Source organism: Leopardus geoffroyi, chromosome B4, assembly GCF_018350155.1.
Source record: "Leopardus geoffroyi isolate Oge1 chromosome B4, O.geoffroyi_Oge1_pat1.0, whole genome shotgun sequence".
Taxonomy (NCBI): Eukaryota; Metazoa; Chordata; class Mammalia; order Carnivora; family Felidae; genus Leopardus; species Leopardus geoffroyi.
The window spans coordinates 135,986,160-136,012,169 of record NC_059341.1 but is presented as its reverse complement, the minus strand read 5'-3'; the positions used below and the strand labels follow the sequence as shown (position 1 = coordinate 136,012,169).

Below are 26,010 nucleotides of genomic sequence, written 5' to 3'. Positions count from 1 at the left end.
TGTTAGATGGGGTGCACGGAAGCAGCGATGAAAAGGCTGCGGACCTCAGGAGGGCTCAAAAGAGCAGCGGCGGCCGCAGGAAAGAAACGGCAAAGAATGAAACCCGCAACCCCCACCCACTGCCTGAGCCCCTTCTTCATCTCTGCCAATCAGGCCTCAGCACCGCCGGCCGGCCGACCAATCAGAGCTGGAACAGGAGCGCTTGGAGCAGGGCCCGGGCTTCCCGCGGGAGGGCGGCTGGAGCCCGCACGCCCCGCCCCGCCCCGCCCCGCCCCGCCCCGCCCCGCCCAGGCCCCGCCCAGGCCCCGCCCCGCCGCGGCCAGCCGCGCCTGCCTGGAGCCCCCTGGCCAGCGGCCGGCCGCTGGGGCCGAGTATTGTCCCAAAGGCCGAAAAGAGACGAAAGCGGGGAGATTGGGGGACAGCCACGTGACCGGGGGAGGATTTACAATATTTTCTTTCGCTGTCGACAGTATTGCAAAATGTATGGAAGGGACCGCACGGCCAGGACAGGAGCGTGAGCGCGCGGGCAAGGTAAGAAGCCTCCGGCCGGCTTCGCGGGACTTGGGGACACCGGGAGGAATCGCGGCACCACCGCGCTCACTGAGCGGCTGTCGCGGGGTCTGCGCCCGAGGGCGCGCTCTGAGCTTCGTGAGCCTTGAGCGGTGTAGACGCGGCCCGGGCGCTGAGGCATCTCCGAGGCGGCGTGGACGCGGCCCCTGAGCCGAGGAGTCCTCGGTGACCCGGGGGCTGCCGTGGCGGTGTAGACCGGCGCAGGCGGTGCGGCTGGGGCGCCTCCGAAATCCAGACGTAGTCAAGGCTGAGGTGGGCAGTCAGCGCAAGTCGCGGCGGTGAGACCGTGGAGGCGCGGAATGTGCCCCGGGCAGCCCCCAGTCCCCCGGGGGCAGGAGGCGCCACCGGGCCGCGTGCAGGTGTAGACGCGCGCGGGGGGCCGCCGCGCAAAGTTTGCTGGAGTGCGCTGGGCGGGCGCCAGAGGCTGGGCGCTGGGGCTGGGGCGCGCTGCCGGCGGGTCCCCGCGGCTCCCCGCCGCCGGCGCCGCGGGGGACCCCCCACTCCCCAGCCTCAGCCGCCGCGGCGGGGTGGGAGGGGGCGGTGGGGGGCGGGGACTAACTGAACCGAGCGCTGGAGGGAAACGAGAGGAGATTGACTTGGAGCCTTTCAGACAGGTTTTCGAAGCGCCCGCGCTGTGCCCGCCGGAGCCCGGGGTCTCTCCATTTCACCCGGGAGGAATCTGAGGGGCAGAGGCCAGCTTACCGACACGACACACGCTGAGGGGACTCAAACCCGGTCTGGTCCAAGCCCGGAGCCCAGCTCCTTCCCTCCTTCCACTTCTGTCTCAGCGAGGAGAAAGGCGTGGTAGTGGAGGGGGGCAGTTGGGACTTGGGGGTGGGGTGTAGGAGGACTGGGACTGCCGCATCTGCCTCCCACTGCCTCTCTGTGGCTCTGGGTGGTCCCTCAGCACCAGTGGAGGGAAGAACGGAGGAGGGAAGGCAAGGATGGGAAGGAAGGGTACTGGGCAGGTGATGCCATTCCCCCACCTACCTGGTCCCCAGGGGTGCTGTGCCCGGGGCGGATCAAGTGGGGCAGAGTACCTATGTGACACTCCCCTGTAGGGGAAGGAGGACACCCCAACCCAGTTTCTGCCACAAAGGCAAGGCAGAAGGGAGCCCAGAGGAGGGAAGAGATACCTGTACACCCAGGGTGGCTCTTGGGGTGGCTCAGTCCCCTCTCCCACCACTCCCTGGGACTTTTGCCCCCCACCCCTTCTTACTCCTCCACCCTCCCAGTCTCTGTGATCCTTCCACTGCGGGTCCTTTGCACGTGTTGTTTGTTTGTCTATTGATTGATCAACAAGTAATCATCAAACATCCCAGGCATAGGCAACTCAGTGGTGAGCAAGGCAGACCCAGTCTGGGACTTCCAGACCAGCGCAGGGACACAGATGATGAACAATAGTCCAGAAGGGAATGAGGCATAGGAATGGGAGGCAAACTTGGGTGGGCACGAAGGAACGGTTCACTGGAGAGGTGACAGTGAATCAGAGGGATTAATGCCTCCTCAAACTTTGGGTCCCAGTCACCTCCTCCTGGAAGCCTTCCCTGACCTCACTGACCTGACCCTTTCCCTGTTGACAGGCTGTCGTAACCTGGGGACCACTCCCTCCACGGATATTTTTATGTCATTATTGGGTTAATGTTTGTTTCCCTCCATCAAATGTAAGTGTCATGAAGGCAGGACCTGAACCTCTTTGGGGGGCAGATGGTAGACAGAGTGAATAAAGGATGGGTAGAATTTCCCCAGAAAAGCACAAGAAAAAAAAAAAAAATCTCAGCCAGGTCAAGTATCCAGATGGCAGAAACTTTTCTTTCCCCTTCCCTGGACTGAGTCCTGGGCTCCACACCCCATTTGCAGTTCACAGAAACAAAGTAAAAGAAACCAGCAGGCCTGGAAAGGAAGAGAGCAGGGAGAGGCCTGGTACAGTTGGCCCACGGAAGCTCCGAGGCTGTTCCACTGGAAGGGAAGGAACCTGCAGAAGGGGAGGCCTGAGGACAGGCGCCTGTCCTGTTCAGACCAGGCAGGACCAACCTAGTCATTCTTCTGTCCCAGCTCTCAGAGGCTTGGTTTCCTTTAAATGCTACTCTGGAGAAGGTGGTGGCCAGCAGGGTCCCCAGGATGGCCACGGGACAGGGCCACAGCAACTGCCCGCCCTCCCCTGCCCCTCCCCCAATCTGGAGTGGACAGGACCCGGGGCAGCACCTGTCTGACCCAGAGTCCGGCCTCTGGGCCACAATTAGCTGTCCAGGTTACCTGCAGTTCGTTTAAACTCCTGCCTGGAAAATAGGACTCGGGCTTAGAGGGACCGACTTTTTATTTTTCGTAGTTTCTACACGCAGTGAATTTCTCCCTCCCCTGGCTCTCTCAGACCTGTGCGCCTGGCACCTTTCCTGTGGCAGATTATGCTCTCACAGATGCCCAACAAAGCTTTTAGCTTCCCCCCCTCTCCACTTCAGGGGATTGAACTGCCTCCATGCACGGCTAGGGAGAGTGTCTACATGCTTTATTTAGGCTCTGGCAGGGACAGAATAAAAGCGGCCTCCCCAGCCAGCCAGCCAGCCAGCCCTCCCGACTGGAATTGCTTTAAAAAATTAATTTGCAATGATTTACGTCCTTGTGTTCTGCGGGGATCACCAGCATTTTAAATATGTATTTAAATCAGATTCACTGCTCCCGGTTAAACCTTAACTGCCCCCCCCCTCCCCGCACCCCACCCAGCAGAAAGGCCACTGGATTTGGAGTTGGTGAAACGCAGAGGTTCAGGCCAAGTCCTGCTAATGACAAGCTGTGTGACCTTGGGCAAATTACTTCACCTCTCTGCGCCTCCATTGGCTCCTCTGGTAACTGAGGTTAATGATAATCCTTCCCTCACAGGGTGTTGTGAGGATTAAATTAGATAACGTTCAGGGAAGAGCTGTGCAATGCCAGGCCTGTTTTCTGTTCCCCAGTACAGGCTGTCCCACTAATTAGCCCGGTGACCTTGGATGGGCCACTCAGCCACTCCTGGCCCTCAATTTCCCCATCGGAAAAGCACAGGGGTTGTTCTAGAAGATGAGGCCGTAGAGCCTCCCCACCTCCATCCCTGAGCCCCCTGCTCACCTCCTCCGGCCCTCTGCTAGACACCCTCCCCTTGGCCACCCCCCTTTTACATTATCCAAGCACGCAGTTCTAATTGGAGATTGCTCCCCTCCCCAGCTGCCTCTCCTCCTGGCTCCCCGCGAAGCCCCGCAGTGTTTGGGCCCCGGGGGCCTGCAGTTCTTGGCTCATTTTCAGGAGCAATTAGCCGTGATGTCACAGGCCTCCGTGGTGGCCTCCGTGGGCGTGTGTGCCTGGAAGCCTGGAGGGGCGCTCTGCGGCCTTCGGGACTCCCCTAGGCCAGGGGGTCCCCACTACCAGTTGTAGGGAGGCAGCTTCCCAGGCAAAGCCGGTTCCATGTCTGTACTTTATGACTCCTTGAAGCCCCGAGTCTCAGCGTAAATTAGTTCTACCCTGTGCCTTTGTTGGCACTGTCTGTTCCTTGGAAGCGAGGGGCTTTGTCAGGAAGAACAAAGCTGTTTGGTGGTTTTCTGATTTGGGGGAAGCGTGCTCCTGGGGGAGGGCACATCGCTTCTCAGTGTCAGTCTCGAGTCCTTGATTCTCAGACTCACTGGTTTTTGTTTGGGGTTTTTAAGTCCTATGGCTTAAGAGTCACATATGTTTGTGTGAGTGTTGGCGAGGGGATTTCTTTCCTCCTCTTTGGCGGATAGAGTGTGTTCTGTGGAAGCTAATTCCAGGGACTGAACTTTTCAAATCACTGCTTCAACAGCTTTTAAAAATCTGGACCTAGTTACTCCTGTCATCCATGTGTAAAGATTTAGAAGAAAATTCCAAACCCGAGGGTGGGCAGCCTTGAGGATGTACAGCTCCTAGCAGCACGCACGAGCTGTAGACCTGAGGTCAAAGCTGAAATGTCGAGTGCCTCTGGGGACAGGAGCGGGGGGGTGGGGGGCTGGGGGGGTGGGGGGGGAGCGTGGTCTGCTCAGTGCCAGACATCTGGATATTCAGAAAACATCTGGGTGGCTGGATTTTTCAGGTTTCTGCCTGACATTTAATATCACAAACACGGAGGCTGCCTCCCGTCCCTCACCTCCCAAACACACCCAGCCCCTTCCCCGCACCCCTCCCCTTCCCTGATGGGTAAGAAACATCCATTCTTTCCAATTCCCCAGCGTTTCCCCCCTACCGGAAATCTGATGGGCTTATGACATCATGGCTGCTGAGCGATGAAGCAGATGCCACAAAGAAATCCGACATATCGGATGGATTCTGAAATCAGTTTCCCTCTGGCTGCGGTAACAGGCGTGAAGTCAGGAGAATGTGAGCTTTGTTTAAGAAACAAAAAAATAAAACTAAGCCCTGTCCCGTATTCGATACAATTTTTTTTTTTTAAGCAAACAGACCTTTTGGACATCATCCTATTTTAATAAAGACGCTGGCGTGTATGAAATGAAAGCGGCTAATAAATCAGACCTGAAGCTGCCTGTGAACATTCCCTTTTGGCTGAGTTTTTGTGTGTCCTTCTTCACTAATAAAAGAGGAACTGGGAATGGTTTATCTCCCCTCGTTATTCAGATGGGGTCGTTTGGGGGGTGTTTGTTTGTTTGTTTGTTTTGAGGCCAATAAAATTCATCAGGCAAATTGCTGCTTTATGTTTTTTTCAGGATTCCATTTTTATAGAGTGACCGTGGACCTGACCTGGTCTGCAAACATTGTATTTCCCTCTGCTGGTTTTTCTGGCTGGGAAAGTGTGAAGGGGATGCAGTTCAGCCTGCTTTTCGGTCTCCCCTTCGCAGGGCAGGGCAGGGCAGGGCAGGGCAGGCAGGGCAGGGCAGGGCCAGGACCAGTGCAACAGGGTGGTTTGGGGGATGAAAACCTCTCTGAAAGGACAGACAGTAAAGGGGCCTGTGACACCAGTCCAGGCAACCCGGGAGTAGGGGAATCGACTGTTTTTCTCTGTCCCTCCAAAAAGGATCTCAGACCTCAGAAAGAGCTCCAGACTGAGGGAACTCACCCCCGACGCAGGCCCAGATTAGAGGAAGCTCAGGGTTCCGTGAAGCTTATGTGCCGTGCCCACCAAGTCTCCAGCGCGGGGATTTGGAGTCTAACAGATCTGGAGTGGAGTCCCAGCTCCAACGTGGACAAGCTGTGGGGCCCTGGACAAATCACATCACCTTGTTGTCTCTGCTCCTTTGAACTGACCCAAGGACCCCACCCCACCCGATGGGAGAATCAGACACCCCTCTGATGCCCGGCCACTTTGTAGGGTTCTGGGGTCAGTCTCGGAGGCAAGGGAAGCCAGTGTAGATTCTGGACTTTATACCCTGGGCTCTGGCAGCTTCTGTCTGCATCATAGTAATAGGACCAGCCTCACACCCGGGGCCGCTGTGAGGACCGCGTTGTAAGCGATTGCCCAGCATAAGCTGTTACTGTGAGATGTGCCCCTGAGCCCAGCAGGCGGGTTGCCAGGCGGGACTGTCGGGCACGGGACGGGAGGGGATGTGTCCAGCCGAGCACAGGTGGAGGATAAGCGAGGACTGAATGGAATATTCCTCATTGCTCTGCACAGAACTTTCCACGGGCACCCATTGTCTGAAGGGAATAAAGCTCTCCTCTTGATCCGATCCGCGGGTACCTGACGCTTGGCTCTTATACGTTCTTCTCTCCCCTTGTTTGGCGGTCCTCCAGGGCTGGAGGATGCTGCCTTCTTTGGACGCAATACTAATGGGTTTAGGTCACATTTTTGAGCACCTGCCATCATTTTATTTGGGGCACTTTCCCTAGATTAACTCATTTGATCTTCATAGCAATCTACGCAGGGGGGACAGTTATTCTTATTTTAGAGGCCAAAACAAAGACGGCAAGGGTCTTGCCTGAGGGCGCAGAGCCCAGATCGCAGCCAGGGCTGGGTGCCTGCGCCCGTCCACTTCACCCCTGCTCCACTGGCTCTGTTGAGGTTTCCTCTGCTTGTTCCCCCCTCCCTGCTAAAGCAGGAGCACCTGCCCTATCTCTGCCAAGAGTCTCCCACTACCCCACCGAGAGGCCTTCCTAGATTACCCTCCAGCGATGTCATCCAAGGAATGCGGGCAGGTGTGCGTGGGCCCCTCACCCGGTGTGGCTCTGTGGTTGGCCCCGGGGCCCTTGTCTACCTCTCCTAGAGGCCAGGAGTGGGGCTGTGGCCAGTTTTGTGTCCCCCACAAGGCCCTGAAGGCCAGGTGAGCCGCCATTTACTAAGGACCTACTATGGGCAAGACACGGGGACCCATACAACAGGTGCCCACACCCAGCTTGGACTCCTCTCCCAAACCACAGACCCACGCAGCCAGTGCCTTCTGCGCTCCACGTGCATGGCCACGGAGCTTTCTACGTCAGGACGTCAGCCCCAAATCCGCCCCACTACCAAAACTTGCCCGTCTCAGGTAATGGCACCTCCATTTTCCGTGACTTGCTCAGGCCCCGAACCTTGCAAATGTTTTGCTTTGTTTTTTTTTTTTAAGTTTCGTTTTTTTTATTTATTTTGAGAGAGAGAGAGAGAGAGTGAGCAGGGGAGGGGTAGAGAGAGGATCCGAAGCAGGTTCCGCACTGTCAGCGCAGAGCCGGATGCAGGGCTTGAACTCATGAACTGAGTGAGATCATGACCTGAGCCGAAATCAAGAGTCGGACGCTTAACTGACTGAGCCACCCAAGGTGCCCCACCCTTGTGAGCATTTTTAACTCCTCCCCTCCCTTTCTCTCATTCTCTCTCCCTGCTCATCCCTCATTCAATCCATCAGCAAATACCACTGGCTCTATTTTCAAAACATACAACTTGGGGCGCCTGGGTGGCCCCGTCAGTTAAGCATCTGACTTCGTTCGGCTCAGGTCATGATCTCACGGTGCTGGAGTTCATGCCCTGCGTCGGGCTCTGTGCTGACAGCTCGGAGCCTGGAGCCTGCTTCCGATTCTGTGTCTCCCTCTCTGTCTCTGCCCCTCCCCCCATTCGTGCTCCGTCTCTCTCTGTCTAAAAAATAAACATTAAAAAAAAAAAATCAACCACTTGACCATGCCCACTGCCACTGTGCATGAGTGTAGCAGCCTCCTCATGGGTCTCCTGCTTCCCCCTCGGGCCCCTGGAATCCATTCTCTGTGCAGTAGCCAGAGTGATCCTGTTAGAACTTAGGTCAAGTTCTGTACTCCTTAGCCCAGAACCCTGCAATGGCTCCCGGCTCGGTCAGGGTCAAAGCAGAGTTCTGCCTATGTCCCCTGCTGGATCCCTCTCCGACCTCGATTCCTGCCACCTCCATCCCACTCATTCACCTCCTTGCATTTCCTCCACCATCCCATGCATATTTCCACCTCAGGACCTTTGCAGTTGCTGGTCCCTCTCCCTGGTATACTCTTTCTTCTGAGGTTTATATCACTTTCTATTTTGCTTCAGAGGTCTGATCAAATGTCACCTGCTCAGAGAGACTTTCCCTTGCCACCTTCCCCTGTCCTTTTCCTACTCTGCTGTCCTTCCCCTGCTCTGTTGCTCCTCCTAGCACTTATCCCCTCTTGTATGTGTGTGTAATACAGGGCCCTGCCTGTCTTCTCCTTGCTGTATCCCTGGTTCTCAATAAGCATTTGTTGAATGAAAGGATCGACGTATGGGCGCCGCGCGGGAACAGCAAGCATTGAACACCTGTGCCCAGGTTCTGCGCTGGGTGCTGAGGCGAAACATGTGAACAAGGCCCCTCCGCTCCCACCCCGTCCCACCCCCAGAACCCTCATCTAGAAAGATCGACACTGAGCAAGGAATTGCAAAGCAGGTGGAGGGGGGTGGTGTCGGGGAATGAACTCAGTGGAGACATGGGCCCAGCTGGCCAGAGGGCATACACGAGGTGACCGGAAGGGGAAGAGGAATCAGAGGGATGGGGGTGGGGTGGACCGGTGGGGAGTACGCCCTGGGGGCCGAGGACAGGGCTGTGGGCAGGGAAGAGTAGTCGGTGGGGCCTTCAAGGTCAATAAGAACCTGGTGGGTGGAGAGAAGGGCTGGTCTTCCCGCCTGGGGTTTCCCGAGGCGGGAACGTACAGGGCATGTATGTGCACAACTTGGCTGGCGGGGGACAGATTGGGAAAGGCCTTAAGTGCTGCCTGGAGAGGTGAAGAGGAGCGGCCCAGCCCGCATTGGGATCCTGGCTCTCCCTCTGCACCCGTGTGATCCTGGACTCGTGGCTTTTCCTCTCTTGGGCTCAGTTTCCAGTCGGTGGACTCCTGACCACGTACCTTTCCTACTTCACAGAGAGGGCGAGACTTAAGCCTGGAGGGACCCAGGGTAGAGAGGAGTCTGCCTAGAAGAGCAGGCAGGGGGAACAGAATATGCGAACAGAACATGCGAAGACATGGGGCCCTTCTCCGGGCTGCCCTTCTCCCTCGGTGAGCGGAGAGTCAGGGAAGGCAACGAGGGGGGCGGCCCGGCTGTCCCCAACAGGGGCCTGGGGCACACCTGTCTCTGTGCTCAAGGAGCCGGCCAGCCTTGACCTCAGACTCTTTTGAGCACTGTGGCCCTTCCTTGGAGCTGAAGAAGCCAGGGCTCAGAGAAGCGAGGTGACCGGAAGGGACATTACCAAATAGTTGGTAATGGCAGATGAGGGACTTGATCCCACACCCTGCTGTCCTTCAAAGCCAAGCACCTTTGGGTGGGGCAGGTGAGCTCTTGCGAGGTCTGGGGGGAGCCAGAATCGTACAGGTGAGGAGCCCCTGCCTGGCTCAGTCGGTAGAGCATGTGACTCTTGATCTTGGGGCTGTGAGTTCAAGTCCCATGTGGGGCGTAGAGCTTCCTTAAAAAAAAAATTGTATGGGTGAAACCCTGCTCCTGGCAGGGCCTGACATTGAGTCCCGGCTCGCCCACCATGAGGCTGCCTTGATCATGGCCACTCCCTCCTTTGGGGAAGGTGAGTCAGGCTCTGGAAACCACCCCTCTGAGCCTCTTTCCTTGGCTGGAGCTTCTCTGAAGATTCTGCGTGCTCCTGGAAAATTCCCAGGTTGTTGCCTCCCCGAAGCCGCACAACTACCCCTCACGCGGGGGCTGCTGTTATCCCCGTTGTCCAGCTTGGGAAACTGAGGCTCAGAGAGAAGCACCTGTCCGAGGGAGGCATGCTGGTTAATTGGGGGATGTCCTGCTCTGCTCAGTTTCTGAAGGCCGCCTCAGGGAGAGAGGGCCTGGGTCTAGGTGCCGCTGACAGCTGGCGCTGGGGCCTCAGGTGGGAGCTTCTGGGGGCCAGTTTCAGCCCACACCGAGAAGAATGTTCTCTCAGATATGCCCGCGATGAGGCCTTTGTGGGAGTGAGCTACCCATCACCACTGAAATTCCAACAACCTCTGCACTGGGTAGGAAGGGAGATTAAAGTCAGAGGGGCTGTTGGACCGAGGAGTTCAAATTTCTCTGACCTCTCCAAAGTTCAGTTTCCCTACCTGTGAAATGGGAGTATTAATACCTAGCTGTAAAGCACCCAGCCCTTTTCTGGCCCACAGAAGATGCCCAGTAAGTGCCACTGTCCCCTCCTGAGACTCCCAGATTTCTTCTGTAATGGCCAGGCTCTGAGGGCAGGGTGAGAAAGGGGCCCTGTCACCAGCCCCGCTTCTGTGGAGCATCCCCACAGACCCCTGCTGCTTCCCCATATGGGGACCTGAGGGGTCCATGCAGACAGTGAACTTCCCTGGACATCTGCCTCCCAGTCTCATCTGTCAGATGGGCCGGGCCATGATGGAGTAACAACACGGTGTGGGAATGGTCCCCACAGTGACTTTGGGGACAGGGTGGACCTCTTGCGACCACAGACTTCCTGGCCCCCGTGAGAGACAGGGCTCACATTTTGTCTTTGTGATAATTTCACTGCTCAGTCATAGACCCACCCAGGCTACACTGAGAGCCTCTCTACCCTCCAGGGCTTCTTGGTTCCTGGCTAGGAAATGGCTCAATGCCAGGACCCAGAGGGCTGGGGGAATCTCACCCAGAGAGGGTGCTCCCGGCAGCCGGTATTTACTTGCTGAGCATCTACTCTGGGCTGGGGAGTTTCCTTACGTCTGCTTGAATAATTCTTGAGGGGGGTGACTACAAGATAATTATTGAGGCGGGGGGGGACTACCATCTCATGTGGTAGATGAGAAGGCCCCACATTTCAGGGAGACGAAAAAACTGGGCTGAGCAATATGAGAGTCAGAGTTCTATCCCAGGGTATGAACATCCTCTGTCTATACCCTGCCATCCCCTGGGCGGGGCGGTGGAAGGAGCATTGACTTCAGAGCCCTGGGGTGTGATGGGGAGACTCTGAGCTGTATACCAGGGCAAAATCCTGACTCTGCCCTCAGGTCTTTGCACATTCTGTTCCCTCTGTTCAACTTGCTTTTCCAAACAGACTCCCCTCTACCCTGAGTCTCTTCAGTCTTAAGTCTCTCCCTCTCTATGAGGCAGAGCAGGGCAGCAGGAAAGGCACACTGCTGGGAATGCACAAGCCTGTTTTCAAATCCTGCCCTGTCACCAGTGGAGCTGGAGGGAAGTAGAAGGGAGGTGGCATGCAGACAGGGGACCGTGTTGACGAAGGCAAGAGGGTGTGAGTGTGGCTGCATCAGGTAGGAGGGTGGAGCCAGGATCTGGGGGGGCAGAGAGGGTGGGGCTGCCCTTTCCTGACTCCAGGCTTTTGCTCGGGCTTCCCTCTCCGCCTGGCAGTTCCCCCTTCTCCTGTTCAACCCTTTGTACCTTTATTATGTTTTAATTTTTCTTAATGTTTATTTTTGAGAGGGAGGGAGAGACAGAGCACAAGCAGGGGAGGGGCAGAGAAGGAGACACAGAATCGAAAACAGGCTCCAGGCTCTGAGCTCTGGGCACAGAGCTCGACGCGGGTTTTTAAAAAAAATTTTTTTTTAACGTTTATTTATTTTTGAGACAGAGAGAGACAGAGCATGAACGGGGGGAGGGTCAGAGAGAGAGGGAGACACAGAATCCGAAACAGGCTCCAGGCTCTGAGCTGTCAGCACAGAGCCTGACGCGGGGCTTGAACTCACGGACCACGAGATCATGACCTGAGCCGAAGTCGGACGCTTAACCGACTGAGCCACCCAGGCGCCCCTCGACGCGGGTTTTGAACCCACAAACCATGAGATCCTGACCTGAGCCGAAGCCAGATGCTCCACTGACTGAGCCCCCCGGGCGCCCCTCCCCTTCCTACCTTTAAATCCCTGCTCATTGGTCAGTCTCTTCTTGAGCTACTCCTGTCAGCACCCTCCTTCCCCAGTGCTCCCACAGCGTCAGGTGCTGTCTCGATTTGAACAGTGACCGGGCTCATGCTGTCCTGCCTGAGTGTGGGGGTAAGAACCTTGACTCAAATCTTGGCTCTGCCCTTCATCTGTTGGGTGGCCCCGGACAAATTACTTCACCTCTCTGTTTTCTCATCTGCAGGGTGACAGTAACAGCCCCCAACTCACAGGATTCTCTAGGGGATTAAATGAGGTTGTGCTTCTAAAGCAGGAAACCACACTGCCTCCAAAAGTCAGCCAGCTGGGACCCACATGTTCGCCCACATCATTATTATTGTAAGTCAGTCCCCTGAGGGCAGGGCCTTGTGTCCTGTGCCCTGCTCACAGCGAGGCAGAAAAGGGGCTCTAGGATAGCTTCTGGAACAAATAGGAAGCCTGTTCTCCATCTCAGATGTGAGCTCTAATAAAACTACCCGTAACCTAAATAGTCATCACGTTCTGAATACCTATATCGTCTCGTCTAATCTTGACCACCCTGCGATGTGGGACTTATTAGACCCATTTTGCAGATAATGTAGTTGAGGTTTAGAGAACCAGTGAGGGGTAGTTGAGTCGGGTTTTGCCTCTGGGTCTGGCTGACTCTGCTGTGCTGTGTGTTGGTTAAGATGCTGCTGTCCCGTGATGCCCCTGGCTGAATGGTCCGGAGACCCGCTTCTCTCTCTCCTGGGCGCCCTTCTCCATCTCCAGGCCACCCTCTTGGAGTCAGTGGGGTGAGGCAACAAGGAATTGGGGCCTCGAGGCAATTGGCCTGTTCATGCGCCCTGTGCCCTGTAGTATATGCACACACAGGTGCACACACACATGCAAATGCACACATATACACACGTGCACACGTATACATGCCGCCTCCACAGCCACCAAGTCCCCCTAGTCTCCAGAGTCACATGTCTGCAACTGCAAACCTGTGAGAGGTCCCTGTGAGACGCTGCAGGTCAAGCTGTCACTACTCATCTACTGGTTGGCCTCTGTCCCCAGCCGTCGGCACTGGGGCTCGAGCTGGCTCCGTGCTCCTGAGGTCTGACGGGGCTTGGAGACTCCCCGCCCCCAGCTCAGTGTCCCCTGTGCGGTAGGAGAGGTAAGGGAGGAGCCAGCACCCTCCACCCAGTCTCATTAGGCCCGATCACCCCTGGAACCTTGCTGGGGGCCTTGGGCAGCTCATGTGACCTCCTTGAACCAGTGTCCTTAGTGACCCTACAGCTGCACTCTGCCCACTGGGTCTACCTAGCCAGGCTGGGTTGGGGGCTCAAGTGGGAAAAGGAATGGGGGAGCAGGAGAATGTGAAGGGGTGGAGGCAGGGGAGCCATTCATAGGAGCACTGGCTGCTGAGGCCCCCCTGGGTCCGCTGGGGAAGGTGCCACAAAAATGGTTCTGAACCACGTGGAGGACGGGTCTGCCCTAGACTGCCTTCCCTTGAACTCAAATCTGGGAGCCACCCAGGGCTACGGCCACCCCATCAGCCCTTGAGAGAGTGTGGGCAGCCCTCTTAGGGGTGGAGGGACACAGTCCCCAAGGGGCTTGGGGACTCTTTAAGTGGCCCCTGCTGGGCTAAATCAGCCAGTGGCCAAGAGGAAAGGCAGCGACGGAGCAGCGAGAACCTGCATGGGCGCTGGGCCTAGGGCAGCAGTGAGAGCAAGCCTGGACCCCAGAGAGTCCCCTCCATTCATTCAGGCTGTAAATGTTTATTGAGCACCTCATTTGTGCCTTGCAGACTTTGTGCTCAGTGCTGGGGACACAGCAATGGACAAGATCCTCATGGAGATCGCGTTCCAATGGAGGAACACAGACAAAAAACATAATCGGGAAGTAAAATATATCGTGGTCCAGAGTGATAAGCTCTGAGAAGAAAAATAGAACAGGAAAAGGAAGCGAGGGGTGGATTTTTCTGTTCGTTTATAAATAAGGTGTCCGAGGAAGGTCTAATTGAGAAAACGACACAGGAGCCAAGATGGCAAGGAGGTGAGGAGGTGAGTCAGAGGGCTCTCTGGGGGAAGAGCATTCCAGGCAGAGGGAAGAGCCAGAGCAAAGGTCTGGAGTGGGAGCGTGCCTGGCACAGTTAAGGAATAGCGAGGAGGCTGAGGCCAGTGTGTTTGGGGGGGGGTGGTGAGGGAGGGGGAGGCGGTGGCAGAGGAGCTCAGTGAGGAAATGGGGGCCAGATGGTGAGGCCTCCCAGACTCACCATTTACAAGGATCCCTCTGGCTGCTGAGTTGAGAGTAGGCTGGGGGAGGGGCAAGGGCAGACCAGGGAGCCAGATAGGAGGCCGTTGAAAATAATCTAACAGGATCTGCTGATGGATTGGTTGGGGGTTGGGGGAGAGAGAGAGGAGGAGGAGGAAGGGAAGAGAGGGGATGGGAAGGGAGGGGAGGAGAGGAGGGGGGAGGAGAGGAGGGGGAGGAGAGAAGGCATGAGCAGAGATGTCAAGGATGGCTCCGGTGAGTTCTGGGCAATTTGCTGGAGCGGCCAGCCAGGCCTAGAGGCTCAGTGGAGGCCCTCAGGGAGACTGGAGACTAGGGAGTGGGCTGGGGTCAGGCAGTTCTTTCTGTGTCCACAGGTGCTACGTGGATGGCAGCCCAGCCCTGGGAAGAGCCGTCCTCTCTGTACTCTGGTCTAGGGGCTGGGCTTAAAGTGGTCCGTGGGCCTATATGAATCCTCTGCTCCCATCCATCCATCCGTTCACCCCCACAGCTACCTGGCCTCCTCCCCATCCCTCCCTGTCTCCTTTCTGTCTTTCTACCGTCCCTCCTCACACCCATCCAGCCCCTCCTTAGCACCCCAAACTATCCAGGCACTGCCCCAGGCACTGCGGCCGCATCCAACAACTCGGCAGATGGGGCCCCTGCTCTCTCGGACTTGCCACGCAGCGTGTCCGGCCCTGAAGCAACTTCACAGGACAGAATAAGACCAATAGAGACTCTGAATTCTTACCCATTTAAGATCACGCAACAAGTTTGTGACTACACGCGATTTCCAAGTTAACCATTTCCTAAGTCATTTCAAATAAAGTCACAAGCGCTGAAAACCCGGCTCAGGTCACGCCTCCTGATTTGTGTTCCAGAAAAGACTGGCAGAGCTGAGAGCCCCATGTTGCCAAGACTCAGGGAGGAAGGGTGCTCCCTGAGGCAGGGAGGGGGTAGAAGCAGGGCGCCCCCTACAGGCAAGGGTCGGGGAGAGTGTGTGGAGCAGGACCTTTGAGTGCGCGTGGGATGTGGGGAGCCTGAAAAGCCAGGTGGGGCCCACTGGAGCATCTGGCCTTTGTTCTGAAGGCAGCAGGGGAACCACTGACAGTTTCTGAGCTGGGGAATGACCCACCTTGCCGTGCCCCCAAGAGAAAAGGCAAGTTGCTTGAGATGGGGAGACCAGTGAGGAGGCTGTGGTCCCGGCCAGGGCAGCGTATAGAGACCTAACCCTGAGCGTCAAGGGGGTTGAATCGGGGAAGTCTCACAGGAGTGACTGGTTGGGTCTGGACGCGGGGGTGATGCTACCCACGGGGTTACCCTGAGGAAAGCCCACCCAGCACAGGGCCTCCTCAGCCTACCTGTTCCCCTCTGCAGCCCCACCCCTCCCTGTATGTCCAGCCTCAGACTGAAGATTCTTGCTTCACTCGGGTGGCTAAGGTCTATCACGTGCCTGCTCTGTGCTGGCACTGTGCTCGCATCGAAGGTTGGAAACTGCGCCGGAGAGAAGAGACTCAGTCACGGGGGCTGGGATCAGGTAAGGCCTCTGTGAGGACCAGGCATCCTAGCTGAGATCCAAGCGATGAGCAGGAGGGGAGGACAGAGTGTTTCAGTAAAGAAGGACTCTCCGGAGCAAAAGGCCCGAGGCAGGCACGGGCTGGACTGAACCGGAGGAAGCAGAGTCCTGCGCCCATCAGGGACATCAGGGTGTCCACTGCCTGGCACCCCGCCATTGTCCCGGGAAGGCAGCTTGGAAGGGGCAAGGGCTGAGCCCGGATAGGCACCGAGGCCAACTTCTGGGGACCTGTGGGGTAGACTGCCCTGTGGGGACCTTGCCATGAAAAGAAAAAAAAAAGCAGCTTTATTGAGGTATAATTCATGTACCATAAAATCCATCCTTTTAAAGTGTACCATCCAGTGGTTTTCAGCATATTTATAGGGTTGTGCAACCATCACCACTAATTCCAGAACATTTTTATCACCCCCCAGAGCAACTCTGTACCCGTTACCGGCCTCTTTTGATCCTTCATCTACTTTCCATCTCTCTGGATTTGCCAGTTCTGGACGTTTCATATTACGGGATCAGAAAACATGAGACCTTCGGCGTCTGACTTCTTCCACTTGGCCTCGTGCATTTTTAAGATTCACTCGATCGTGTTAGAGCACAGATCAGTACTTCACTCCTTTCTCATGGCCACATAATATTCCACTGCTTGGGTAGACCCCATTTCCACATTCTGTTGCTCTATTCCTCAGTTGGGGAGCATCATGGGTTGTTTCCACCCTGGGGCGATTATGCAAAGGGTGCTATAAAGATTCATGCCCAAATTTTTGTGTGGATGCGTCTTTTTATTTCTCTTGGGCACGTGCCTACGGGTGGACTTGCTGGGTGGTAGGGTAACCGCGCTTAGCCTTTGACAGATGGCCAGATGTTTTCCGCAGTGGCTTTCACCATCTTGACATTCCCACCAGAATCGGGGTTCCGATTCTCCACATCCTCACCAACACTTGTTACTGCCTGACTTTTCATTATAGCCGGGCCGGTGGGTGAGAAATGGTATCGCATTGTGGTTTTGACTGACGACTGAGTTGAGCGCTTTTTCCCGTGCTTATTGGCCGTTTGTTTATCTTCTTTGGAGGAAGGTCTGTTCATAATCCCGGCCCATTTAAAACCTGGGGTACTTGTGGAAAGCCAGGCCAAGGGGCCAGGCCCTGGGGCTTCCCCAGAGTCCACACTCCTAGACCCAGAGTCTGTGTCCCAGGCCTCACAGAGGGGACTCCTTTATTCCCGGGAGGGTGGGCACCTCCCCCATGCGTCACCCTCCACCTCTGGCTCCCTTGCGTCCACCGCCTTGACCCGCTTCAGACACCACATGACGAACACTTCACAGGGACCGTGGAGCCTCCACCCATCAGGGCCCGGGCCCAGCAGCTGGTTTTCATATCAAGGAAAAGGGAAAATGCCGATCCTCTCAGAGGTGACCACAGACAAGTCAGCACCTGTTCCGCACCCGCTGTGACACTGCCACAACCACAGCTGCAACACTGCCACAACCACAGCTGCGACCGGCCGGCCGCCTCCACAGCCCAGAGGTCGAGCCCACAGCTTACCCGGACGCCTGCCCGATGGACAGGCGGCAGAGGGGGGGACACAGCCCCCGGCGCGCTGTGCTGTGGGCGGGATGCCTGCCAGGCCAGCCGCAGCCCCCTCGGGCCAGGCCCTCCCTCACCCTGCTTATTTAAACTTTCCTGAACTTTCCACAGTTTGTAAGTTGAGCTCCTATAACTTTGAGAATCAAGGGAAATGGTAAAAAAAAAAAAAAAAGAAAAAAAAAAAAAACAACCAACCGTGGCTGCTGGCTGATTTGGCTTAGACATTTGGGGGTTTCTTTCTCTGTGGCTGCCCAGGGCTGGGTACTAGGCTGAAAACACAGGGGCAGTGCTTCCTGGGCCTGTCATGTGGGGGTCTCAGTACCTCCTACAACCGTCTGGGCTGGGGCGTTTGCCCAACCAGTGACCCCCAGCCTCATGCCATTGCTTGTGACCATATGTGGGGATGTGGGGCGGGGGTGAGGGTGGGGTCTCGGCCTCTGCGAATTCACTGTCCTTGGGGGGCACAAAAGGTACAGAGAGGGGAAGGGGCCTGGCAATTTAGGGAACCGAGACCAGGCAGAGCTGTGGGCCTGAGGTATAGCCTCTGGGAGCTGGAGAGGGACCTACAACTGGGGGGATTCTGAACTATCCTTTAAGGAGGGTTAGGATTTCTAAAAGGCAGTAATGGCATTCAGACAGAGGACAGCATGCACAGAGGCCTGGCACACACGGGAGATGGTTCAGGGCTGTTTTCTAGGGGGTAAAGAAAAGCAGGCGAGAGGGCAGCTGGGGCTGCGTGTCCCTGGGCCCCTGTGCCTGGCCACCAGCCTACCTCCCTGATGGCTTTCCTAAGTACTAAGGAACCCTCTGGTCCTCTCCCTCACCTTTGCCCGGTCTCCGGGTCCTGTAAACCTCTCCCCTCAAGCCTCACTGGCTGGCTCTCCCAGACAGCATTTCTCTCCTTCGCGGGATTGGGCCTCGGGACCTGCTCCCCACTCCCACAGCGGCCCAGCTGGGCCCGCCACCCGCCACCTGCTACCCGCCCACATGGATCCCCCTCTGCCCCTGCCGCCTTCAGCTTTGGCAGGCTCTGGGCCCTGAGGCCCCTCTGCTCACTGATTACACAGCAGCCGGTGGGCTCCGGAGCCAGAGTGAGAGATTTATTGTGGTTTTTTAGGGGGCGTTTAGGAGCCGATGTGATAATGTCTGTGAACGCACTTTGTAAACTGTAACGGGGGAGTTCCACGCACACGTGAGGGGCTGTGGTAGGGGAGGGGGTGGGAGCCCAGCCCCCAGATCACATCCTGGGGCTCAGCTGGGAAGCCCCTCCAGTCCCGGGGGTGGAGAAGGCCTCCTGGGCTGCAGGGCAGGAGTCCCAGTCTGCATCTACTGGAGCAGGACCTTCCTGGGTCTGTCTGTATCACCAGGCAGCACTGGAATGAGCTGTGAGCCAGAAAATTGCCCAGGTCCCTCCCTCACCCCAAGAGGCCCGGTTACACTGCAGTGACAGTGACACGCTTCCAGGCTGCAGTGTGGGAGAACTCAGGCCTCCCAACCCCTGCTGTGGGGGGGGGGGGGGGGGACTGAGCTAACAAGGGGACAGCAGCTGCACTGGGCTGTCTTCTGGGAAGGGGAGCTGCCCACAGGCAGAGGGGGTCCGCCATCCTACCCTTCCAGCTAAATGTTACCGGTGGAGAATTTCTCTCCGGGGCCAAATGTTTGTTGAGCACCTACTGTGCGCTCGGCACTGCTCTAGATGCCGGGGGTACAGCAGGGATCAAGACAAATAAAGATCCCGGTTCTCCCAGGACTTAGGTCCTCGTGGGGGAGGGAGAGTGAAGACAGACAATACACAGCCGAATCAAGATGATTTTAAATGCTGGTTGTCACCACAGAGACAGGAAAATAGGACTGGGAACTGCTGACGCTGGGGAGGAGGCAGGGAAGTCCTCGCTGAGGAGTCTCTCTCCAGGTGGGCCCCTCTCCATGGCCTCTTGGACAATCTTGAACCCTGAGGGGCTCAGCTGGTCCTCCCAAGACCTGCCAATCGCTAGACCAAGGCTCAGTAGGCTCGGCAACCTTCCAGGCCTGCGGTCAAGGGGCTGACAGGGGTCAGGTGTTCCCCATCTGGCCAAGGTTGGGGGGCTGCCAGAGTCCCCGGCCGGGCTGTCTGCATTTCATCCTGGAGCTGGTGGGAGGCAGTCGGCAGGCACAGCTCGAGGACACAGACACAGCTCGAAGAGGTGGCCTGCTTCACGTGTGGCACCGTCCGCCCCCATTTTCCAGCTGAGGAAACTGAGGCCCAGAGGGCCCCAGCTGGCAGAAGGGGAATGTGAACTTAGATCTACTTGTTTTCTAAAACCGACTACGCTGGGAATCATGCCCGTGGGCTCCTAAGGACAGCAAGAGAGTCTCCTGGAGTTTGGGGCTGGTTGCCTTCACCAATCTCGAGAGTAATGAGAAGTGAGCCAAGGCTATTGGAGTGTTGCTGGTGCCAGGCTACTCCTACCAGAGCTGAGCTATCTAATCCGATCCCCAGCACAACTCGATGATGTGGGAACGGTCAGCGATATTCTCACTTTACACACAGGGAAACTGAGGCCCGGCGAGGTCGTGTAGCTTGCCCAAAGCCATACAGCTGGTATGCCCTCAGGGCCCACGCTCTTAACTGTTCCTTTCTGTCTCCCTCATAAAGGTCACACACCTTGAACCTTGTGATTGCCAGGCTATGCTGAGTGGTTCTACAGGCATCGTCCCACATCAGCCTCATTACGGTCTCTTAGGTCAGGTGGTCTTCCTATGATCTGCCCTACACTTTTTACAGAGAAGGAAACTGAGGCTTTGAGCAGGTGAGTCACAGCAGGAAGACTGGGAACTCAGGACCGGAACTCGGGCCACCTCACCCCAGAACCCAGGCACTTAACCTCCCGGCTCTCTCCTCTTTGCTTCCTCGTCTGCTGTCTTGTTTGTGCCCCCTGAAAACCACCGAGGCTCAGCTCTTCTCCCATATCGCAGATGGGCACATCGAGGCTTAGAAAGGTGTTCTGTGATTTGTCCATGGTTGCTGGCTATTGAACTAGGCCTGCCTTCCGGCCCCTTCTCTGAGGGGGCACCTGGCTGGGTCATTGTGGCCAGGAGATGGTCAGGAGGGGGATGACAGGTTCCTGGACATTTGCCCAGGTGTGCAAGGCTCTGGGAGGGAGGACTGCTCAAAGCCAGCTCAGGGATCCAGGTCCCTGCATCTCCTCCAGCACCTACCGGTCCTACCTCTTAGACTTAGCTCTGGAACTCGCCCTGAGGAGGTCTCACTTCCCAGCAGGGCAGGGGCACTCTGGAGGGCCATGAAGGCTTCTGGCTTAGTGTCCTATGAACCCGTGACCTTAACAAGGTCATCTTCTCTGAACTTGTTTCTTCTTTGTAAAATGGATCCTGGTGTCTGTTTGGGTTTGTGACACAGGTTTTTAATGAAACCTGGGGTGTGTCTGGTGGCTGGAAAGGGGTGGCTCTTGCCTGCCCTCCCCCTTCCACCTCCCCCCCCCCCCCCCCCCCCCCCCCCCCGCCATCCCCTTCTCTGCTCAGGAAGCAGTAGGATGAAGGGATACTGGAGAAACCTGCCCTGGGGAGTCATCACAGCTGCCTTGGCCAACAAGGGCCGTCTGGGCTCCTCTGTCCCTCCCATGGGCACTGGCCAGCTGCTGCCCTCCACCCCCTGTGGCCCTGAGGCCCGTTGGGACCTGACAGGTGCCAGGGAGGCACAGTTGGACCCTCCTGGAGCTTCCTGGACATTCCCCAGGTGGACTGTACCTTCTGGGAGGGATCTGATGCCAGTCCGAGGGCAGTGACAGCAGAGGCCCCGAAGCCTTGGCAGTGGGATTAAGGTGGAGAAAAATGAAGCGTGGAAATCATTAGCTTCCTTGGTTGGCAAGAGCCACCCTGAACGAACATTTGAGGCTTTTAAAATGAACATCAGCTGCAGGGACCGGTGCCCTGTGCCCGCCATGGCCCGGGCCGCCTAGTAGAATCCCTATCCCGGCCTTTCTTTGGTTGCCACTCAGCCAACACTTACTGAGCGCCTACTGTGGGCCAGGCCCCGAGCCAGGATAGGAGGGAGAATTCAGCCAGAGAGCAGCAGCCCTGTGGCGAGAGCGCAGCCGCAGAGGCCTGTGGTGCCAGCCAGCAAGGACTCAGACGGGGCGGGGCAGGCGCCACTACCTCCTGGGGGCTGTGGGGGCAGGGAGGGACTGGGTGGCCCCCTGCGGGGGATCAGTGCCAGGAGATTTCCCAAAAGAGGGGCCTTAAGCGGCGGGGGTGGGCCTCCCATGGAGAGGGACCTGCAAAGGCACGGGGGCCTGAAAGGCTCCAAACAAGAGGAAGCACATGCCTCTGGGGCCAGGCAGGTGGGCCTGGTGGGGACTGGTGCAGACTGCAGGCTGGTGTTCTGTCAAGACTGCTGCCAGTCCGAGGGGGCAGGCTTCTGCCTGAGCTTCCTCTTTTCCAAACTAAGCTGGAAATGTGGATTTTTATGTGAGAATTCCCGATTTTTAAATGTTCGGGATTAATGTTCATTAAAACCAAAAAATACTACGGGGTCAAACCAAGCTGGCTTTGGCTGGATCGGGCCTGTGGGCCAAGTTTCTGATCTCCAGTGACAGAGGTGATGGGGAGGAGGCGTGGAGGTGGAGCAGGCTGGTTAGAATGGGGGGGCCGGGAAGGGGGAGGAGGCTGGGCCGGGTGGGCCGGTTGGATGGGGGGGGGGTTGTGAAGGGGGAGGTGGGGTAGGGTGCGCCAGTTAGTTGGATGGAGGGGTTTTTTTTTTTTTTGAAGGGGTGGGGTGGGCCCGTTGGGTGGGGGGGTTGGCCTAACCCCTACCGGCGGCGCCACTGCGTGGAAGGGGGGGGGGGTTGGGCGCGGGTGGGCGGGAGCTGGAGGCAGGGCCCCCCCCCCACCCCAGCCCCGCGCGCGGCGGCCGCCCGCCGCCTCCATCCGGGCCTCTCCCCACCTCCCGCCCGCCCGCCCCCGCCCGCGCCCCTCCCCCGCCGGCGCGCACGGCTCCCGCCGCCCCTCCTCCGCCCGCCCGCCCGCCCTCCGCCCGCTCTCCCCGGCTCCCTCCCGGTCTCTCTTAAGTGCCATCGAGGGGCGCCGGGAATTGCAGCCAGTAAATCGCGTCCCACCACTCAGCAGCGGGGCCACCGCAGCGGCGCCGCCCGCGCCCGCCGGGAGCCCGCGCCGCCCGGGCGCCTCTCCAGGGCCCACGAGGCCCGCCCCCCACCCGGCGCGGCGCTGCGCAGGGCCTGCCCCCGGGCCGGCCGGGGCGCGCGGGGCCCGCGCTGGAGGCGAGGACGCGGCGGCCGCGGGGCGCACGGCCCGGAGCGCGCGGCCCGCGCCCCCGCGCGCCCTGCCCGCGCCCGCGCCCCGCGCTCCGGAGCCCGGCCCCGCTGCCCGGGCTCTCCTGCGGGACCGATGCCGGCCCTCCGGCCGCCAGGGTAAGGGGGCAGCGCGGGCGCGGCAGGGTGAGGCGGGAGGGCGGGTGGGCGCCCGCCCCGGGGACCCGGTGCCTGCCCAGCGCCAGCGTCTGGCACGTGGGGGCGTCTCAAGTTCCCTCTGGAGGCCGGACAGGTGGCGAGAACGCGGGGGTGTGATGCTCTAAGGCTGGCACTTACTGCGTGCCTACTGTGCGCCAGGTATGACCGGCTCTTCCGGAGCGGGGGGTTTTGTCCCCATTGTACAGATGAGAAAACAGAGGCTAAGAAAGGGCAAAGAGCTCGCTCAGGGCCCCCAGCTAGGAAGTGGCCAAGCCAGGATTTGAGCCCTGGGCTGCTTGACGCCAAAGCCAGAGCTCTCCCCACGAGGGCACACACAGCCACAGAGCGAGGGTATGAATATTTCATTGTAGGAAAGAAGAAGAAAAAAAAATCAGCCATTGTCCCACCACCATAATGCAGCCACTGTAAGCATCGAGGTTCTTTATTTCGGCCTTGTTCTTTTTCCCCCTTTCTTTAAGAGTGTGTGCTTTGGGGTCATTTGGACCCATTTGGTTCCATCCTGGCTATAGCACCAAGAAACCGAGAGAGGCTTTGAGCAAGTCCCTTAGCTCTTTGGGCCCGGGTTTCCAGCCTAGGAAAATGGGGACACTCCCAGGGTTACTGAGGGGATTCGATGAGACCTGGTGGGGAGCCCTGAAGGAACAGTGGGAGACTGGGAGGGGCGGGGGTGTGGGTTCAGCAGAGATTTGCGGAGCACCTGGTAAGTGCAGACCAGCGCTGGGCACTGGGGGCGGTGGGGGCAGCCTGGCCCACATGCTTCCAAGCAGGAGGGCTCTGTCCAGCACAGTGGAGCCGCCTCACCTCACACCCTGCCTTTGCCAGCCTCCTGCTTCCTCCCCGGAGTGTCTGGGAGGGGAGCAGCACCCCCGACTTCACCTCCTCCGGGAGGTGAATTGGCTTTAGGAGGGGGAGTCCAGCACTGCTCAGAATTTTGCACCCAGGGTCAACACTTGGAGGCTGGCTTCTCCTAAGCCCGGGCCTCGGTTTGGGGTCCTGCTGGGACCTTCTGGGTTCCCACTCCTTCTCTTATCCCAGACCAATGACATCACCTCCACCAGCACCCAAATTGGAGACCCCAGGCCGGTGGCCTCCCAGACACCTCTACCTGCCCATTTATCCAAAGCAACCACAGAGTTCTGATGGTCCTGCCCCTTCAATGTCTGTCCCTCCTTTTACCCTCTGGTCTGGACATTCCCACCTCTCCTCCCCGGTCTCAACCATCAGTCTGGGACACGATGGCCTTTCTAAAGGCAGCTCTGGGCTTCTGAACTCTTCAGCTGTCCATAGACCTAAACTAGGCCACACTCCCGAGCTGTCCCTTGAGGTTGGCCTTCGATGTGGTCTGCCCTGCCCACTTACCACTGTCAGCAGGATGCCCCCTAATCACAGAGCCCCTGAACACCGCGTCTCCTCTGAGACGATCTCTGCCCCAAACATCCCTTCCCTTGGGTCTTCTCGCCTGTTGAACTGCTCATCCTCAGGGCCCGGCTGGGTTTTCCTCCCTGGAGTCCTCCCAGACCCTCACCTCTCTCAGGCGGGTGGACTCACTGCTCCTTCCCACGGGCACCCCTGCTCTTGCCAGGCCCCACCATTATGGCTCTCGCATGGTGCAGCATGGTGAAACGTGCTTCTGTGTCAGTCAGCCTCCCCCGCCAGACTGGGAGCTCTGGGACAGTAGGGGCCTGGGCTGATGCATGCCCAGGGCCAGACCCAGAGCGGCTAGCTCAGTGATCTTTGAGAGAAGAACATTGGCCAGTCTGGCAGAGGTAGATGAACCGAAGCTCCTTAGAGGGGCTCTCAAAACCCCACGGGAGTCAGTGAGGAGTGGAAAGTCATAAGCCTCCTGTCTCCTTGGGGTCTGCTACGGTGAGCAGGGTGCCCTAGATTGGGGAGCTGGGGACCAAATTTGCTCCCAGATACCTGCAGGCCTTGACCCTCAGCCCATCGCCTTCAGGGGCCAAGGTCCCTCCTGGATTTGCTGGTGCAGTGATGGTGGGCGTTCAGGTGGAAGGGCCCTCCCTGCCCCGTCCCCTGGGTTCGCCAGCCCCCTCTGCCCCATGGAGCCCACCCCCGACGTCCTCCCGGGGAACAGGGAGAGTTATGTCAGGCCCTCTGGCCAAGCGCCAGGGCTCCCCATGGAACTATAAATTGACCTGTCGGGAGAGGGAAGAGATTAATGTCGGCCATCTTCATTAGCGCGTCCCCCAGGGTGACGGCGGCTGCCCTGAGCTGGCTGATTGGAGAGGGTGTGAGTGAGTGAGGGGATTGAGGGGGGTTGCACTCCCCCCAGAAAGGCAAGGGGTAGGGGCCAGGGCCTGCCAGAGAGCCGTGGCCTCTTCCTACTGTTAGAAGGGCCGTCCCTCTGGCCTCTGCTCCTGGCAGCAGGCGTGCGCTTTGATGGAGGACCTGTGTGCTAATTGGGAGCAGAGATGCGCGCCCCGCAGCTCCACAGGGCTCCCAGGCTGACACCGCCAGCATCTGCTGGGCCTTCATTAGAGGCCTTTCCCCTGACCAGAAAGGAGCCTGCTGTGGGCTGGTGGGGAGGCTTTTCTCCTTCCCCTCCCCCTCCCCTCCCTCTCCCCCTCCCCCTCCTCTTTACTGCGTTGATGATGGGGAAGGAGGCAGCTTTGGTGTGCGGAAGGGACGCTGAGGATCGGGAGATGGGAGAGGTTTAAGACCTCATGCTTTCTGGTGACCATGTGACCTTGGGTTGGGCCCTGTGTTGCGCTGCACTTGAGCGTCCTGGTCCATGGACGGGCACGGTCATGCCCCCCGGGGTGAGTGGGGATCGGATAAGGGAGTGCGTACGGATTCATCTTTGGAAATGAGCTCAAGCCCAGCCACTCGGGTTCAAATCCTGGTGCTGCCCCCTCTCACGAGGCCCTGGGCCCTCTGAGCCCCCGTTTCCTTGTCTGGGGATGGTTGGGGGCCAGGGCTGGTCTTGTGGGATGGGAGTCCCTTTTAGTAGGCAGAGGCAGAGCCTCCTTGCTGAGCGCAGGCTGCTGTGGGAAATGACTACAGCAGCAGGTCAGGTGGTATTGGCTTGTTCCATCATTCATGTGGTCACTCATTCATTCATCCAGGACACGCCTCCTATTCTGGGGTCTTGTACCCACAGAGAGGTTCGGAGGTGGCCTTTTCCCCTGGTGGCCTCCCTGGGGAAGTAAGTCCAGGAGCAGATGGGGACGGGGCCACATGAGCTGCTGGGATCGCTAGGAAATAGTCTTTTTCTAAGGCCGGGGATATCTGGAAGGCTCTACAGGGACACCCATGAGGTCAGCCTTTCCTTATAGCCTTTCGTTGCAGATCTTGTCTGCAC

The 26,010-nt window shown here is 58.0% G+C and overlaps 2 long non-coding RNA genes across 5 annotated transcripts; both read left to right on the top strand.

Moving 5' to 3' along the window:
• The first annotated feature begins 309 nt into the window (after nt 1–309).
• Nucleotides 310–5,159, top strand: LOC123590681. Of its 4 annotated transcripts, none has more exons than XR_006708921.1 (4): nt 310–531; nt 1,181–1,305; nt 2,154–2,234; nt 4,782–5,159. It is a non-coding gene; the product is annotated as an uncharacterized LOC123590681 (long non-coding RNA). The 4 variants fall into 4 exon arrangements; XR_006708919.1 differs by lacking the exon at nt 2,154–2,234 and having other exon boundaries at nt 1,181–1,374; nt 4,782–4,929; nt 5,004–5,159; XR_006708920.1 differs by lacking the exon at nt 2,154–2,234.
• A 7,270-nt stretch (nt 5,160–12,429) lies between these two features.
• LOC123590682 lies at nt 12,430–14,905 on the top strand. Its single transcript, XR_006708922.1, has 3 exons — nt 12,430–12,593; nt 13,592–13,847; nt 14,433–14,905. It is a non-coding gene; the product is annotated as an uncharacterized LOC123590682 (long non-coding RNA).
• Nucleotides 14,906–26,010: the final 11,105 nt, after the last annotated feature.